A 14,979-nucleotide genomic window follows, 5' to 3' on the forward strand; every position below is an offset into this window, starting at 1 on the left:
CGGTGGCCTTACATAAATATGCAGGAGATGGCACAGGAGCAAAACGGCAAAAAGTGAACTTGGCGTCTCAGTGGTGGGCTGGATAGGGAATGAAAACTATTTTTTTTAAACAAATACTTTCCAATCACCATTGAAGATGCTAAGCCCCACCCAGGTTTTACAGCGAACAACAAAAAAACAAACTAAAAAGTGCCCCTGTATTGTTTCCTTTGCCATCCCACGGATGGACATTTCCTCAGTAACTGACAAGTATACATCGTAACTCAAGTGACCTGTGTTTTACTGCACATGAAAGCAAACAAACCCCTTTCAGCTGGCCTACACGTTCAGACATATATCCAAAGAACCTCCATTAATCTGACTTGCAAAGAGCTCCACGACCTAAAAACTTTACCCGTAGCGCCCTCCAAGAGAACTGAAGAGCTGTGGACTCTCACAAATGCTGGGGCACACCTCTTGGCCTGCCTGAAACATTCAGAGGGCTCTCAGATAATCCGGGAAGAAGTCAAAACCGTTCTGGGTTTAGAGCAAGGCCGACTACACTTGCATGTTTTCTTTTGCATACTCACACCTGGGAGCCAAACCAAAACAGCTACGCAGGCAACAGAAGGATTGCTCAGCACATCTAGACCAACAGAGCTCCCCTAAAGCAAACTTGGAGGAATTCATACCCCAAGTCAACATCTGCAGTGCAACCTGGCCACAAACTGTGAAACAATGTCACTTGCAGGTCAAACTCATGCGAGCATTTTCTCCTTACAAAAACCAAAAAATTAATAAAACACATCCCCTTCTATGCCACATCAGGTATCGCACTCCGGCAGTTGAGCTGTAACTGCATTTCAGAAATAACATAACAAATACATCAGTATTTGCTAATGTGGTACCCAGAGCTGACAGTTAACAGGAACATGTCTCCTGGTAGCAGACAGTTATTAAGCTAAAAACTATACCTCCCTAACACATAAATGGAAGAAAACTCAAACCGTGTCCCCTTCTCCTCACGCTGGGTTACAGCCTCTGACAGGCATTTCGTTCCACTGCTTGGAAAAGCTCCAAGGTTGCAGCTTAAGGGAACTGGACTTCCCCGGGTCTCAGAGTAATTCTAGAGCTAAAGTGGTGATAGACATCAACTCTAGATCAGATAATACATGCCAACACTCATCACTGACCCAAGGCAGCAACCACCTTCTGGCCTACCTGCAGGTTTCAAACCCAACACACTTTCTTCCTGAAGCGGGACGCTACCTCATTTCTTTGTAGCACCATCAACATGCTCCTGGAGATGGCGCTAGAGATGGTATGCAGGCAACCCAGCCACTGTTGGGAAGCACCAGAGCCTTTTCAGCACTGTTTTTCACTACAGTTTACATGTGAAAAGAGAAAAGAGAGAGAAAAAAAAAAAAAAACCACACAAATAACGAGAGCTTTATTCCACAATGGAGACAGCCATGGTGAATAAATCAGATTTTCCTCGGGGCAAAAGCGCACACCAAATAAAGAATTTTGTTGAACAGCGTGGTAGAGTTCTCAGGAAAAAGCAGCCCCTAACTCTCGACAAGGAAAAGAAGATTAGTCCTCTTCAGAAAAGCACCGCTGTGCGGCAACAAGCCAACACTCCACATACCTCCGTCTCCTCATCCCGACTGCAGGCAAGGGAGGCCACGTGCTCCTCCAAAGTAACGTGCTCGGGGCACCAGGTTTTCCTATCGCAGCCATACGCGGCGTCACCTTTAAAAACCACCCAAAAAACCCAGTCAGTTGTGGTGCCGGATCGGGAGGTGCCCGTGCCAATTCGGGAATTCGGCGAGGGCCTCTCTGGACACAGACCTTTCTGAGGCAAAACGTCTCCCCGGGGCCCATCCCCGCTGCCGCCTTCCCCCGCAATAAGCGTCCCCCCGGACCCCACGCCGCCAGGGCTTGTGGCTATGGTCAGGGCCATGGCAACTGGCGGGTAGCGTTTGCCCTGGGGCTACAGTGGCAACTGCAGCTTCAGACACTGTGCACTGAGCACCCGCTGGACACGCTCAGCACCCGCTGGACACGCACTCTTGGCACAGCAGTGGTGGCTCCTTACCGGGAGGCAGCAGTGGTCGCGGTGGCACCACCCCACAGGCAGCTCGGGGTCACATAGGCCTTACCAAGGCCGGCGGCATGGAGCAGGAGGCACCACCTCCCGTGTGCAACACCTGAGCTGCAGCACCGGCATGGCAGAGCGCGCCACAGGGCTTGGCCTGGCAGCCACAGCGCAGGGCCTGCCCTACTACATGAGACAGAAGACTTAATAGACAATGTCATACATACAGGCTTTTGGTTTAACGTCCTTTTCTTTTTATATTAACAAGTATTTTGTCATCATATACAAAAATGAGAGGGGTTTTGTCTTTATTTCAACCCCTCACATTCACATTTTTTAACGTGCTTTAAGCCCCCGCCACACACAGCCCATCACAATTGCCAGGTATTCAGGACAACGAGAATGGGAAAGGGAAAACCAGTCCTGTCCTGCAGCCCAGGGAAAAGAGGCCTGGGAACGCCACACAGGGGAATAACAGCACAGCGAGCTGGGCTGGGCAGGGGGGATACGGCGAGGAACAGCAGGACAGGCAGCTGTACGGAGATACAAAGCTAGGCAAAGGATGGAGGAAAGACACCATAAGAAGAAAGAGACAGGGAGATGGAGGAAGGACAAAAGCACAGCCTACAGGTTGGAGAGGGAGGAAAGAATGATAGCAAAAGAGTGCTGGCCAGAGACAGGTGGAGAAAGGCAAAAGACCACACAGGCCACAGGGCAGAGAGGGAGGAAGTGAAAAACAGGGACAGGAGACCAGACAACACATGATGTAGAACAGGGAAAAAATAGTAGCAGGTTACTAGGAAGAGGGAGGAATTAAAGAACACAGACTGGAAGCTGGACAGAGCCACAGAGAAAGGAAAAAAAAAAAAGCGCCAGCCATGGGCTCCAAGATGAAAAGGGAAGAAAACAGTGGCAGGGAGCTGGACAGAGATGGAGGGAGAAAGACAAATAAATAGTGTGGTGCTCCAGGACAGAGAATGTGGAATTAAAACCTGGAGAGGGAGCTAGACCAAGGAAAAAGTCCGGAAAGGCTACAGGGGGCAGCGGGAGGAATTAAAAGACAGTGACAAAGAGCTGGATAGAGACGGACAGAAGAAAACAATAACCGCAATGGTGCAATGGGGTACAGGGCAGAGAGGAAGAATTTGAGAACGTGGGCAGCAAGAGGGACACAGAGAGATGAGAGAAAGTAAAAAGAAGCGATGGGCTATGCAACAGAGAGGGAGCAATTAGCAAACAGCAGTAAAGAGGGGCAAGACAGAGAAAAGCTGGGGGATCGCAAGCGAGGGAGGGATGGGGAGCTGGGAAAGGAGAGGCAGAGAAAGAAAACCAAACCGTGACATGCTACAAGGCCCAGAAGGACGACCCTGAACAACAGGGACAGGGAGCCAAAGAGAGCCAGAGAAAGAAAAAAATACTGATGGGCTACAGGACAGAGAAAGAGCAGTGAAAAAAATAGGGAGCTGGAGCCAGGCAGGAAGAGACGGGGCAAGTAAAAAATAGCCAAGGGCAACGGGGCAGACGGAGGGAGGAAGGAAGGAAACATCAGGGAGCCAGAGCCAAACAGAGACAGCGGAAGAAAGTGATAGCAATGGGCTACAGCGATGAGAGGGAGGAAGCAAGAGACAGGGACGAGGAGCCAGACCCAGCGCGACACTCGCAGGAAGTACAGCAACATCCGGGTGGCAGAGACAGAGGAACAAACAAAGAGGGTCAGGGAGCCCAAGGGAGAGAATGAGAAATAAGAGGGAGAACGCAACAGGCCACAGGGTACAGAGGGAGGGAGCCCAAAAGAGGGGCAGACAAAGAAAACTTCAAAAGTGACAGGCAACAAGGCAGAGAGGGGAGAATTTCACAACTCAGCATCTTGAGTCCAGAAAAAAAGACAAAGGGTGATGGGTAATGGCGCAGAGAGGGAGGAATTTAAGAACAACAACAGGGAATAGGGTAGAGAGACTGGGGAAGGGAAAAGTCCTGACAAGCTTCCATGCAGAGGGAGGAAATAAAGGTTACAGACAGGGACTTGGGCAGAGAGAGATGGAAATAGACAAAACCTGCAGCACGATACCAGGCAGGCAAGGAGAGTTCAGAACTGGGGACAGACAGGGAGGGAGGGAGGGAGAAAGGAAAGAAGCAAGAGGCGACACGGCAGAGAAGGGATGGAGAGCCAGACAAACCAAGGTGGGGAAAGAAAAATACAGCCACAAGACTTAACAAAACAGACAGGGAGCCAGACAGAGAGAGCCAGAGACAGCAAAAATGCCAACAGGCTACAGGACAGAGGCTAAAGAATGCAAGAAGGGTGGCCTGCAGTCAAGAGAGAGATAGAGAAGGTGTTGCGGGGGTGGAGACACAGGCTACAGGAGAGAGGAACGACCTAAAAGATGGGGACAGGAAGCCTCTCAGAGCAAGATGGATGGAGAAAGAAGGTGCAAGGGAGCAAAAAAAAAAAAAAAAAAAAAAAATCTAAAAACAGTTGCAGCAGCGAGGGGGAGAGGGAGTCAAGGAGAGGCAGGCGGGGATTGTGATGCATAAGGAGGGAGACAGGGCCCCAAGGGCCCAGGACTCACCGCAGCTCCCACTCTCAGTGCCACCAGGAGAATTTGACTGTTCAGACAGTTATTCCTCCTCCTCCCCTCCCTTCGCTTCCGTAACGCCCGTCGCTTGGCTGTCCCTCGCCAAAGAGGATACGTGGGTGTCTTACAGTTCTCACGAGATGAAGTTTCCTAGACATATACCTTCACTCCCTCGCACGCTCCCTGCGCGAGTAGGACAGAGGGAAAGAGAGAGAAAATTATGACCAGGGAGCAGAAGAGATGGGTTGAGAGAGAAATCAAATCAGAGGAACAAGGAAGGAGGGAGGGAGAGAAAAAGACAGGGATCAAGGCAGAGGCATTGGGGGTGGGGTGGGTGCCGTGTGATGGGAGAGAGACAGAGATCGGGACAAAGAGAAGGAGAAAGGAAAACCAGCCCTGGGCTGCAGGACAGGGAAAAACGGACAGGGAGCAGGACCAGGGAATAATGGGACAGCGAGCTGGGCAGGGGGGTACAGTGAAGAACAGTGGGACAGGCAGTGGTATGGAGACGCACAGACTGAAAGTTAGGGGGAGGATGGAAAACAGAGAGCAGAACAGAGATTGACAACTGTATCGTAAGAGAAACGAGGCACGGAAGAGAGTGACAGGACCAAGGCAGAGCAACAGAGAAAGAAAAAATAAACAGTGATGGGTAGCAGGCCAGAGGGACAAGGAAGGACAATGGCTTGGCTGTCCTCCGCCTAAGATAACCCGTGGGTGTGTCACAGCTCTCAGGAGACGCAGCCTCCTAGGCTCTTCACCTCACTCCCTTGTGCACTATGTGGCTGTAACACACTCTGGGTTATGCACACAGGCCCTGCTGTGCACACTGGCAGTCTGGCCCGTTGCCGACTACAAAGATGGATCCTTCCTCACCAGGTGAGGCAGGCTCTCCGGTGCCTGCAGCAGGAGCCTGCGTGCCAGTATAACAGCACCGGTGGCCTTACATAAATATGCAGGAGATGGCACAGGAGCAAAACGGCAAAAAGTGAACTTGGCGTCTCAGTGGTGGGCTGGATAGGGAATGAAAACTATTTTTTTTAAACAAATACTTTCCAATCACCATTGAAGATGCTAAGCCCCACCCAGGTTTTACAGCGAACAACAAAAAAACAAACTAAAAAGTGCCCCTGTATTGTTTCCTTTGCCATCCCACGGATGGACATTTCCTCAGTAACTGACAAGTATACATCGTAACTCAAGTGACCTGTGTTTTACTGCACATGAAAGCAAACAAACCCCTTTCAGCTGGCCTACACGTTCAGACATATATCCAAAGAACCTCCATTAATCTGACTTGCAAAGAGCTCCACGACCTAAAAACTTTACCCGTAGCGCCCTCCAAGAGAACTGAAGAGCTGTGGACTCTCACAAATGCTGGGGCACACCTCTTGGCCTGCCTGAAACATTCAGAGGGCTCTCAGATAATCCGGGAAGAAGTCAAAACCGTTCTGGGTTTAGAGCAAGGCCGACTACACTTGCATGTTTTCTTTTGCATACTCACACCTGGGAGCCAAACCAAAACAGCTACGCAGGCAACAGAAGGATTGCTCAGCACATCTAGACCAACAGAGCTCCCCTAAAGCAAACTTGGAGGAATTCATACCCCAAGTCAACATCTGCAGTGCAACCTGGCCACAAACTGTGAAACAATGTCACTTGCAGGTCAAACTCATGCGAGCATTTTCTCCTTACAAAAACCAAAAAATTAATAAAACACATCCCCTTCTATGCCACATCAGGTATCGCACTCCGGCAGTTGAGCTGTAACTGCATTTCAGAAATAACATAACAAATACATCAGTATTTGCTAATGTGGTACCCAGAGCTGACAGTTAACAGGAACATGTCTCCTGGTAGCAGACAGTTATTAAGCTAAAAACTATACCTCCCTAACACATAAATGGAAGAAAACTCAAACCGTGTCCCCTTCTCCTCACGCTGGGTTACAGCCTCTGACAGGCATTTCGTTCCACTGCTTGGAAAAGCTCCAAGGTTGCAGCTTAAGGGAACTGGACTTCCCCGGGTCTCAGAGTAATTCTAGAGCTAAAGTGGTGATAGACATCAACTCTAGATCAGATAATACATGCCAACACTCATCACTGACCCAAGGCAGCAACCACCTTCTGGCCTACCTGCAGGTTTCAAACCCAACACACTTTCTTCCTGAAGCGGGACGCTACCTCATTTCTTTGTAGCACCATCAACATGCTCCTGGAGATGGCGCTAGAGATGGTATGCAGGCAACCCAGCCACTGTTGGGAAGCACCAGAGCCTTTTCAGCACTGTTTTTCACTACAGTTTACATGTGAAAAGAGAAAAGAGAGAGAAAAAAAAAAAAAAACCACACAAATAACGAGAGCTTTATTCCACAATGGAGACAGCCATGGTGAATAAATCAGATTTTCCTCGGGGCAAAAGCGCACACCAAATAAAGAATTTTGTTGAACAGCGTGGTAGAGTTCTCAGGAAAAAGCAGCCCCTAACTCTCGACAAGGAAAAGAAGATTAGTCCTCTTCAGAAAAGCACCGCTGTGCGGCAACAAGCCAACACTCCACATACCTCCGTCTCCTCATCCCGACTGCAGGCAAGGGAGGCCACGTGCTCCTCCAAAGTAACGTGCTCGGGGCACCAGGTTTTCCTATCGCAGCCATACGCGGCGTCACCTTTAAAAACCACCCAAAAAACCCAGTCAGTTGTGGTGCCGGATCGGGAGGTGCCCGTGCCAATTCGGGAATTCGGCGAGGGCCTCTCTGGACACAGACCTTTCTGAGGCAAAACGTCTCCCCGGGGCCCATCCCCGCTGCCGCCTTCCCCCGCAATAAGCGTCCCCCCGGACCCCACGCCGCCAGGGCTTGTGGCTATGGTCAGGGCCATGGCAACTGGCGGGTAGCGTTTGCCCTGGGGCTACAGTGGCAACTGCAGCTTCAGACACTGTGCACTGAGCACCCGCTGGACACGCTCAGCACCCGCTGGACACGCACTCTTGGCACAGCAGTGGTGGCTCCTTACCGGGAGGCAGCAGTGGTCGCGGTGGCACCACCCCACAGGCAGCTCGGGGTCACATAGGCCTTACCAAGGCCGGCGGCATGGAGCAGGAGGCACCACCTCCCGTGTGCAACACCTGAGCTGCAGCACCGGCATGGCAGAGCGCGCCACAGGGCTTGGCCTGGCAGCCACAGCGCAGGGCCTGCCCTACTACATGAGACAGAAGACTTAATAGACAATGTCATACATACAGGCTTTTGGTTTAACGTCCTTTTCTTTTTATATTAACAAGTATTTTGTCATCATATACAAAAATGAGAGGGGTTTTGTCTTTATTTCAACCCCTCACATTCACATTTTTTAACGTGCTTTAAGCCCCCGCCACACACAGCCCATCACAATTGCCAGGTATTCAGGACAACGAGAATGGGAAAGGGAAAACCAGTCCTGTCCTGCAGCCCAGGGAAAAGAGGCCTGGGAACGCCACACAGGGGAATAACAGCACAGCGAGCTGGGCTGGGCAGGGGGGATACGGCGAGGAACAGCAGGACAGGCAGCTGTACGGAGATACAAAGCTAGGCAAAGGATGGAGGAAAGACACCATAAGAAGAAAGAGACAGGGAGATGGAGGAAGGACAAAAGCACAGCCTACAGGTTGGAGAGGGAGGAAAGAATGATAGCAAAAGAGTGCTGGCCAGAGACAGGTGGAGAAAGGCAAAAGACCACACAGGCCACAGGGCAGAGAGGGAGGAAGTGAAAAACAGGGACAGGAGACCAGACAACACATGATGTAGAACAGGGAAAAAATAGTAGCAGGTTACTAGGAAGAGGGAGGAATTAAAGAACACAGACTGGAAGCTGGACAGAGCCACAGAGAAAGGAAAAAAAAAAAAGCGCCAGCCATGGGCTCCAAGATGAAAAGGGAAGAAAACAGTGGCAGGGAGCTGGACAGAGATGGAGGGAGAAAGACAAATAAATAGTGTGGTGCTCCAGGACAGAGAATGTGGAATTAAAACCTGGAGAGGGAGCTAGACCAAGGAAAAAGTCCGGAAAGGCTACAGGGGGCAGCGGGAGGAATTAAAAGACAGTGACAAAGAGCTGGATAGAGACGGACAGAAGAAAACAATAACCGCAATGGTGCAATGGGGTACAGGGCAGAGAGGAAGAATTTGAGAACGTGGGCAGCAAGAGGGACACAGAGAGATGAGAGAAAGTAAAAAGAAGCGATGGGCTATGCAACAGAGAGGGAGCAATTAGCAAACAGCAGTAAAGAGGGGCAAGACAGAGAAAAGCTGGGGGATCGCAAGCGAGGGAGGGATGGGGAGCTGGGAAAGGAGAGGCAGAGAAAGAAAACCAAACCGTGACATGCTACAAGGCCCAGAAGGACGACCCTGAACAACAGGGACAGGGAGCCAAAGAGAGCCAGAGAAAGAAAAAAATACTGATGGGCTACAGGACAGAGAAAGAGCAGTGAAAAAAATAGGGAGCTGGAGCCAGGCAGGAAGAGACGGGGCAAGTAAAAAATAGCCAAGGGCAACGGGGCAGACGGAGGGAGGAAGGAAGGAAACATCAGGGAGCCAGAGCCAAACAGAGACAGCGGAAGAAAGTGATAGCAATGGGCTACAGCGATGAGAGGGAGGAAGCAAGAGACAGGGACGAGGAGCCAGACCCAGCGCGACACTCGCAGGAAGTACAGCAACATCCGGGTGGCAGAGACAGAGGAACAAACAAAGAGGGTCAGGGAGCCCAAGGGAGAGAATGAGAAATAAGAGGGAGAACGCAACAGGCCACAGGGTACAGAGGGAGGGAGCCCAAAAGAGGGGCAGACAAAGAAAACTTCAAAAGTGACAGGCAACAAGGCAGAGAGGGGAGAATTTCACAACTCAGCATCTTGAGTCCAGAAAAAAAGACAAAGGGTGATGGGTAATGGCGCAGAGAGGGAGGAATTTAAGAACAACAACAGGGAATAGGGTAGAGAGACTGGGGAAGGGAAAAGTCCTGACAAGCTTCCATGCAGAGGGAGGAAATAAAGGTTACAGACAGGGACTTGGGCAGAGAGAGATGGAAATAGACAAAACCTGCAGCACGATACCAGGCAGGCAAGGAGAGTTCAGAACTGGGGACAGACAGGGAGGGAGGGAGGGAGAAAGGAAAGAAGCAAGAGGCGACACGGCAGAGAAGGGATGGAGAGCCAGACAAACCAAGGTGGGGAAAGAAAAATACAGCCACAAGACTTAACAAAACAGACAGGGAGCCAGACAGAGAGAGCCAGAGACAGCAAAAATGCCAACAGGCTACAGGACAGAGGCTAAAGAATGCAAGAAGGGTGGCCTGCAGTCAAGAGAGAGATAGAGAAGGTGTTGCGGGGGTGGAGACACAGGCTACAGGAGAGAGGAACGACCTAAAAGATGGGGACAGGAAGCCTCTCAGAGCAAGATGGATGGAGAAAGAAGGTGCAAGGGAGCAAAAAAAAAAAAAAAAAAAAAAAATCTAAAAACAGTTGCAGCAGCGAGGGGGAGAGGGAGTCAAGGAGAGGCAGGCGGGGATTGTGATGCATAAGGAGGGAGACAGGGCCCCAAGGGCCCAGGACTCACCGCAGCTCCCACTCTCAGTGCCACCAGGAGAATTTGACTGTTCAGACAGTTATTCCTCCTCCTCCCCTCCCTTCGCTTCCGTAACGCCCGTCGCTTGGCTGTCCCTCGCCAAAGAGGATACGTGGGTGTCTTACAGTTCTCACGAGATGAAGTTTCCTAGACATATACCTTCACTCCCTCGCACGCTCCCTGCGCGAGTAGGACAGAGGGAAAGAGAGAGAAAATTATGACCAGGGAGCAGAAGAGATGGGTTGAGAGAGAAATCAAATCAGAGGAACAAGGAAGGAGGGAGGGAGAGAAAAAGACAGGGATCAAGGCAGAGGCATTGGGGGTGGGGTGGGTGCCGTGTGATGGGAGAGAGACAGAGATCGGGACAAAGAGAAGGAGAAAGGAAAACCAGCCCTGGGCTGCAGGACAGGGAAAAACGGACAGGGAGCAGGACCAGGGAATAATGGGACAGCGAGCTGGGCAGGGGGGTACAGTGAAGAACAGTGGGACAGGCAGTGGTATGGAGACGCACAGACTGAAAGTTAGGGGGAGGATGGAAAACAGAGAGCAGAACAGAGATTGACAACTGTATCGTAAGAGAAACGAGGCACGGAAGAGAGTGACAGGACCAAGGCAGAGCAACAGAGAAAGAAAAAATAAACAGTGATGGGTAGCAGGCCAGAGGGACAAGGAAGGACAATGGCTTGGCTGTCCTCCGCCTAAGATAACCCGTGGGTGTGTCACAGCTCTCAGGAGACGCAGCCTCCTAGGCTCTTCACCTCACTCCCTTGTGCACTATGTGGCTGTAACACACTCTGGGTTATGCACACAGGCCCTGCTGTGCACACTGGCAGTCTGGCCCGTTGCCGACTACAAAGATGGATCCTTCCTCACCAGGTGAGGCAGGCTCTCCGGTGCCTGCAGCAGGAGCCTGCGTGCCAGTATAACAGCACCGGTGGCCTTACATAAATATGCAGGAGATGGCACAGGAGCAAAACGGCAAAAAGTGAACTTGGCGTCTCAGTGGTGGGCTGGATAGGGAATGAAAACTATTTTTTTTAAACAAATACTTTCCAATCACCATTGAAGATGCTAAGCCCCACCCAGGTTTTACAGCGAACAACAAAAAAACAAACTAAAAAGTGCCCCTGTATTGTTTCCTTTGCCATCCCACGGATGGACATTTCCTCAGTAACTGACAAGTATACATCGTAACTCAAGTGACCTGTGTTTTACTGCACATGAAAGCAAACAAACCCCTTTCAGCTGGCCTACACGTTCAGACATATATCCAAAGAACCTCCATTAATCTGACTTGCAAAGAGCTCCACGACCTAAAAACTTTACCCGTAGCGCCCTCCAAGAGAACTGAAGAGCTGTGGACTCTCACAAATGCTGGGGCACACCTCTTGGCCTGCCTGAAACATTCAGAGGGCTCTCAGATAATCCGGGAAGAAGTCAAAACCGTTCTGGGTTTAGAGCAAGGCCGACTACACTTGCATGTTTTCTTTTGCATACTCACACCTGGGAGCCAAACCAAAACAGCTACGCAGGCAACAGAAGGATTGCTCAGCACATCTAGACCAACAGAGCTCCCCTAAAGCAAACTTGGAGGAATTCATACCCCAAGTCAACATCTGCAGTGCAACCTGGCCACAAACTGTGAAACAATGTCACTTGCAGGTCAAACTCATGCGAGCATTTTCTCCTTACAAAAACCAAAAAATTAATAAAACACATCCCCTTCTATGCCACATCAGGTATCGCACTCCGGCAGTTGAGCTGTAACTGCATTTCAGAAATAACATAACAAATACATCAGTATTTGCTAATGTGGTACCCAGAGCTGACAGTTAACAGGAACATGTCTCCTGGTAGCAGACAGTTATTAAGCTAAAAACTATACCTCCCTAACACATAAATGGAAGAAAACTCAAACCGTGTCCCCTTCTCCTCACGCTGGGTTACAGCCTCTGACAGGCATTTCGTTCCACTGCTTGGAAAAGCTCCAAGGTTGCAGCTTAAGGGAACTGGACTTCCCCGGGTCTCAGAGTAATTCTAGAGCTAAAGTGGTGATAGACATCAACTCTAGATCAGATAATACATGCCAACACTCATCACTGACCCAAGGCAGCAACCACCTTCTGGCCTACCTGCAGGTTTCAAACCCAACACGCTTTCTTCCTGAAGCGGGACGCTACCTCATTTCTTTGTAGCACCATCAACATGCTCCTGGAGATGGCGCTAGAGATGGTATGCAGGCAACCCAGCCACTGTTGGGAAGCACCAGAGCCTTTTCAGCACTGTTTTTCACTACAGTTTACATGTGAAAAGAGAAAAGAGAGAGAAAAAAAAAAAAAACCACACAAATAACGAGAGCTTTATTCCACAATGGAGACAGCCATGGTGAATAAATCAGATTTTCCTCGGGGCAAAAGCGCACACCAAATAAAGAATTTTGTTGAACAGCGTGGTAGAGTTCTCAGGAAAAAGCAGCCCCTAACTCTCGACAAGGAAAAGAAGATTAGTCCTCTTCAGAAAAGCACCGCTGTGCGGCAACAAGCCAACACTCCACATACCTCCGTCTCCTCATCCCGACTGCAGGCAAGGGAGGCCACGTGCTCCTCCAAAGTAACGTGCTCGGGGCACCAGGTTTTCCTATCGCAGCCATACGCGGCGTCACCTTTAAAAACCACCCAAAAAACCCAGTCAGTTGTGGTGCCGGATCGGGAGGTGCCCGTGCCAATTCGGGAATTCGGCGAGGGCCTCTCTGGACACAGACCTTTCTGAGGCCAAAACGTCTCCCCGGGGCCCATCCCCGCTGCCGCCTTCCCCCGCAATAAGCGTCCCCCCGGACCCCACGCCGCCAGGGCTTGTGGCTATGGTCAGGGCCATGGCAACTGGCGGGTAGCGTTTGCCCTGGGGCTACAGTGGCAACTGCAGCTTCAGACACTGTGCACTGAGCACCCGCTGGACACGCTCAGCACCCGCTGGACACGCACTCTTGGCACAGCAGTGGTGGCTCCTTACCGGGAGGCAGCAGTGGTCGCGGTGGCACCACCCCACAGGCAGCTCGGGGTCACATAGGCCTTACCAAGGCCGGCGGCATGGAGCAGGAGGCACCACCTCCCGTGTGCAACACCTGAGCTGCAGCACCGGCATGGCAGAGCGCGCCACAGGGCTTGGCCTGGCAGCCACAGCGCAGGGCCTGCCCTACTACATGAGACAGAAGACTTAATAGACAATGTCATACATACAGGCTTTTGGTTTAACGTCCTTTTCTTTTTATATTAACAAGTATTTTGTCATCATATACAAAAATGAGAGGGGTTTTGTCTTTATTTCAACCCCTCACATTCACATTTTTTAACGTGCTTTAAGCCCCCGCCACACACAGCCCATCACAATTGCCAGGTATTCAGGACAACGAGAATGGGAAAGGGAAAACCAGTCCTGTCCTGCAGCCCAGGGAAAAGAGGCCTGGGAACGCCACACAGGGGAATAACAGCACAGCGAGCTGGGCTGGGCAGGGGGGATACGGCGAGGAACAGCAGGACAGGCAGCTGTACGGAGATACAAAGCTAGGCAAAGGATGGAGGAAAGACACCATAAGAAGAAAGAGACAGGGAGATGGAGGAAGGACAAAAGCACAGCCTACAGGTTGGAGAGGGAGGAAAGAATGATAGCAAAAGAGTGCTGGCCAGAGACAGGTGGAGAAAGGCAAAAGACCACACAGGCCACAGGGCAGAGAGGGAGGAAGTGAAAAACAGGGACAGGAGACCAGACAACACATGATGTAGAACAGGGAAAAAATAGTAGCAGGTTACTAGGAAGAGGGAGGAATTAAAGAACACAGACTGGAAGCTGGACAGAGCCACAGAGAAAGGAAAAAAAAAAAAGCGCCAGCCATGGGCTCCAAGATGAAAAGGGAAGAAAACAGTGGCAGGGAGCTGGACAGAGATGGAGGGAGAAAGACAAATAAATAGTGTGGTGCTCCAGGACAGAGAATGTGGAATTAAAACCTGGAGAGGGAGCTAGACCAAGGAAAAAGTCCGGAAAGGCTACAGGGGGCAGCGGGAGGAATTAAAAGACAGTGACAAAGAGCTGGATAGAGACGGACAGAAGAAAACAATAACCGCAATGGTGCAATGGGGTACAGGGCAGAGAGGAAGAATTTGAGAACGTGGGCAGCAAGAGGGACACAGAGAGATGAGAGAAAGTAAAAAGAAGCGATGGGCTATGCAACAGAGAGGGAGCAATTAGCAAACAGCAGTAAAGAGGGGCAAGACAGAGAAAAGCTGGGGGATCGCAAGCGAGGGAGGGATGGGGAGCTGGGAAAGGAGAGGCAGAGAAAGAAAACCAAACCGTGACATGCTACAAGGCCCAGAAGGACGACCCTGAACAACAGGGACAGGGAGCCAAAGAGAGCCAGAGAAAGAAAAAAATACTGATGGGCTACAGGACAGAGAAAGAGCAGTGAAAAAAATAGGGAGCTGGAGCCAGGCAGGAAGAGACGGGGCAAGTAAAAAATAGCCAAGGGCAACGGGGCAGACGGAGGGAGGAAGGAAGGAAACATCAGGGAGCCAGAGCCAAACAGAGACAGCGGAAGAAAGTGATAGCAATGGGCTACAGCGATGAGAGGGAGGAAGCAAGAGACAGGGACGAGGAGCCAGACCCAGCGCGACACTCGCAGGAAGTACAGCAACATCCGGGTGGCAGAGACAGAGGAACAAACAAAGAGGGTCAGGGAGCCCAA

At 50.8% G+C, this 14,979-nt stretch overlaps 1 long non-coding RNA gene across 3 annotated transcripts in view; it reads right to left on the reverse strand.

The window, feature by feature from the left end:
* The window catches only part of LOC308061048, a 28,142-nt gene that overhangs the window by 8,868 nt on the left and 4,295 nt on the right, over positions 1-14,979 (reverse strand). For all 3 annotated transcript variants that reach the window (XR_013927059.1, XR_013927060.1, XR_013927061.1), the window contains 8 exons: positions 13,254-13,439; positions 12,803-12,906; positions 10,236-10,424; positions 7,666-7,851; positions 7,216-7,319; positions 4,648-4,836; positions 2,078-2,263; positions 1,628-1,731 (listed from right to left, as the gene is read on the reverse strand). This is a non-coding gene — a long non-coding RNA (uncharacterized lncRNA). The remainder of the gene's footprint in view (positions 1-1,627; positions 1,732-2,077; positions 2,264-4,647; positions 4,837-7,215; positions 7,320-7,665; positions 7,852-10,235; positions 10,425-12,802; positions 12,907-13,253; positions 13,440-14,979) is intronic.

The sequence above is a fragment of the Falco punctatus genome (genome assembly GCF_963210335.1).
Source record: "Falco punctatus genome assembly, chromosome: 3".
Classification (NCBI taxonomy): Eukaryota; Metazoa; Chordata; class Aves; order Falconiformes; family Falconidae; genus Falco; species Falco punctatus.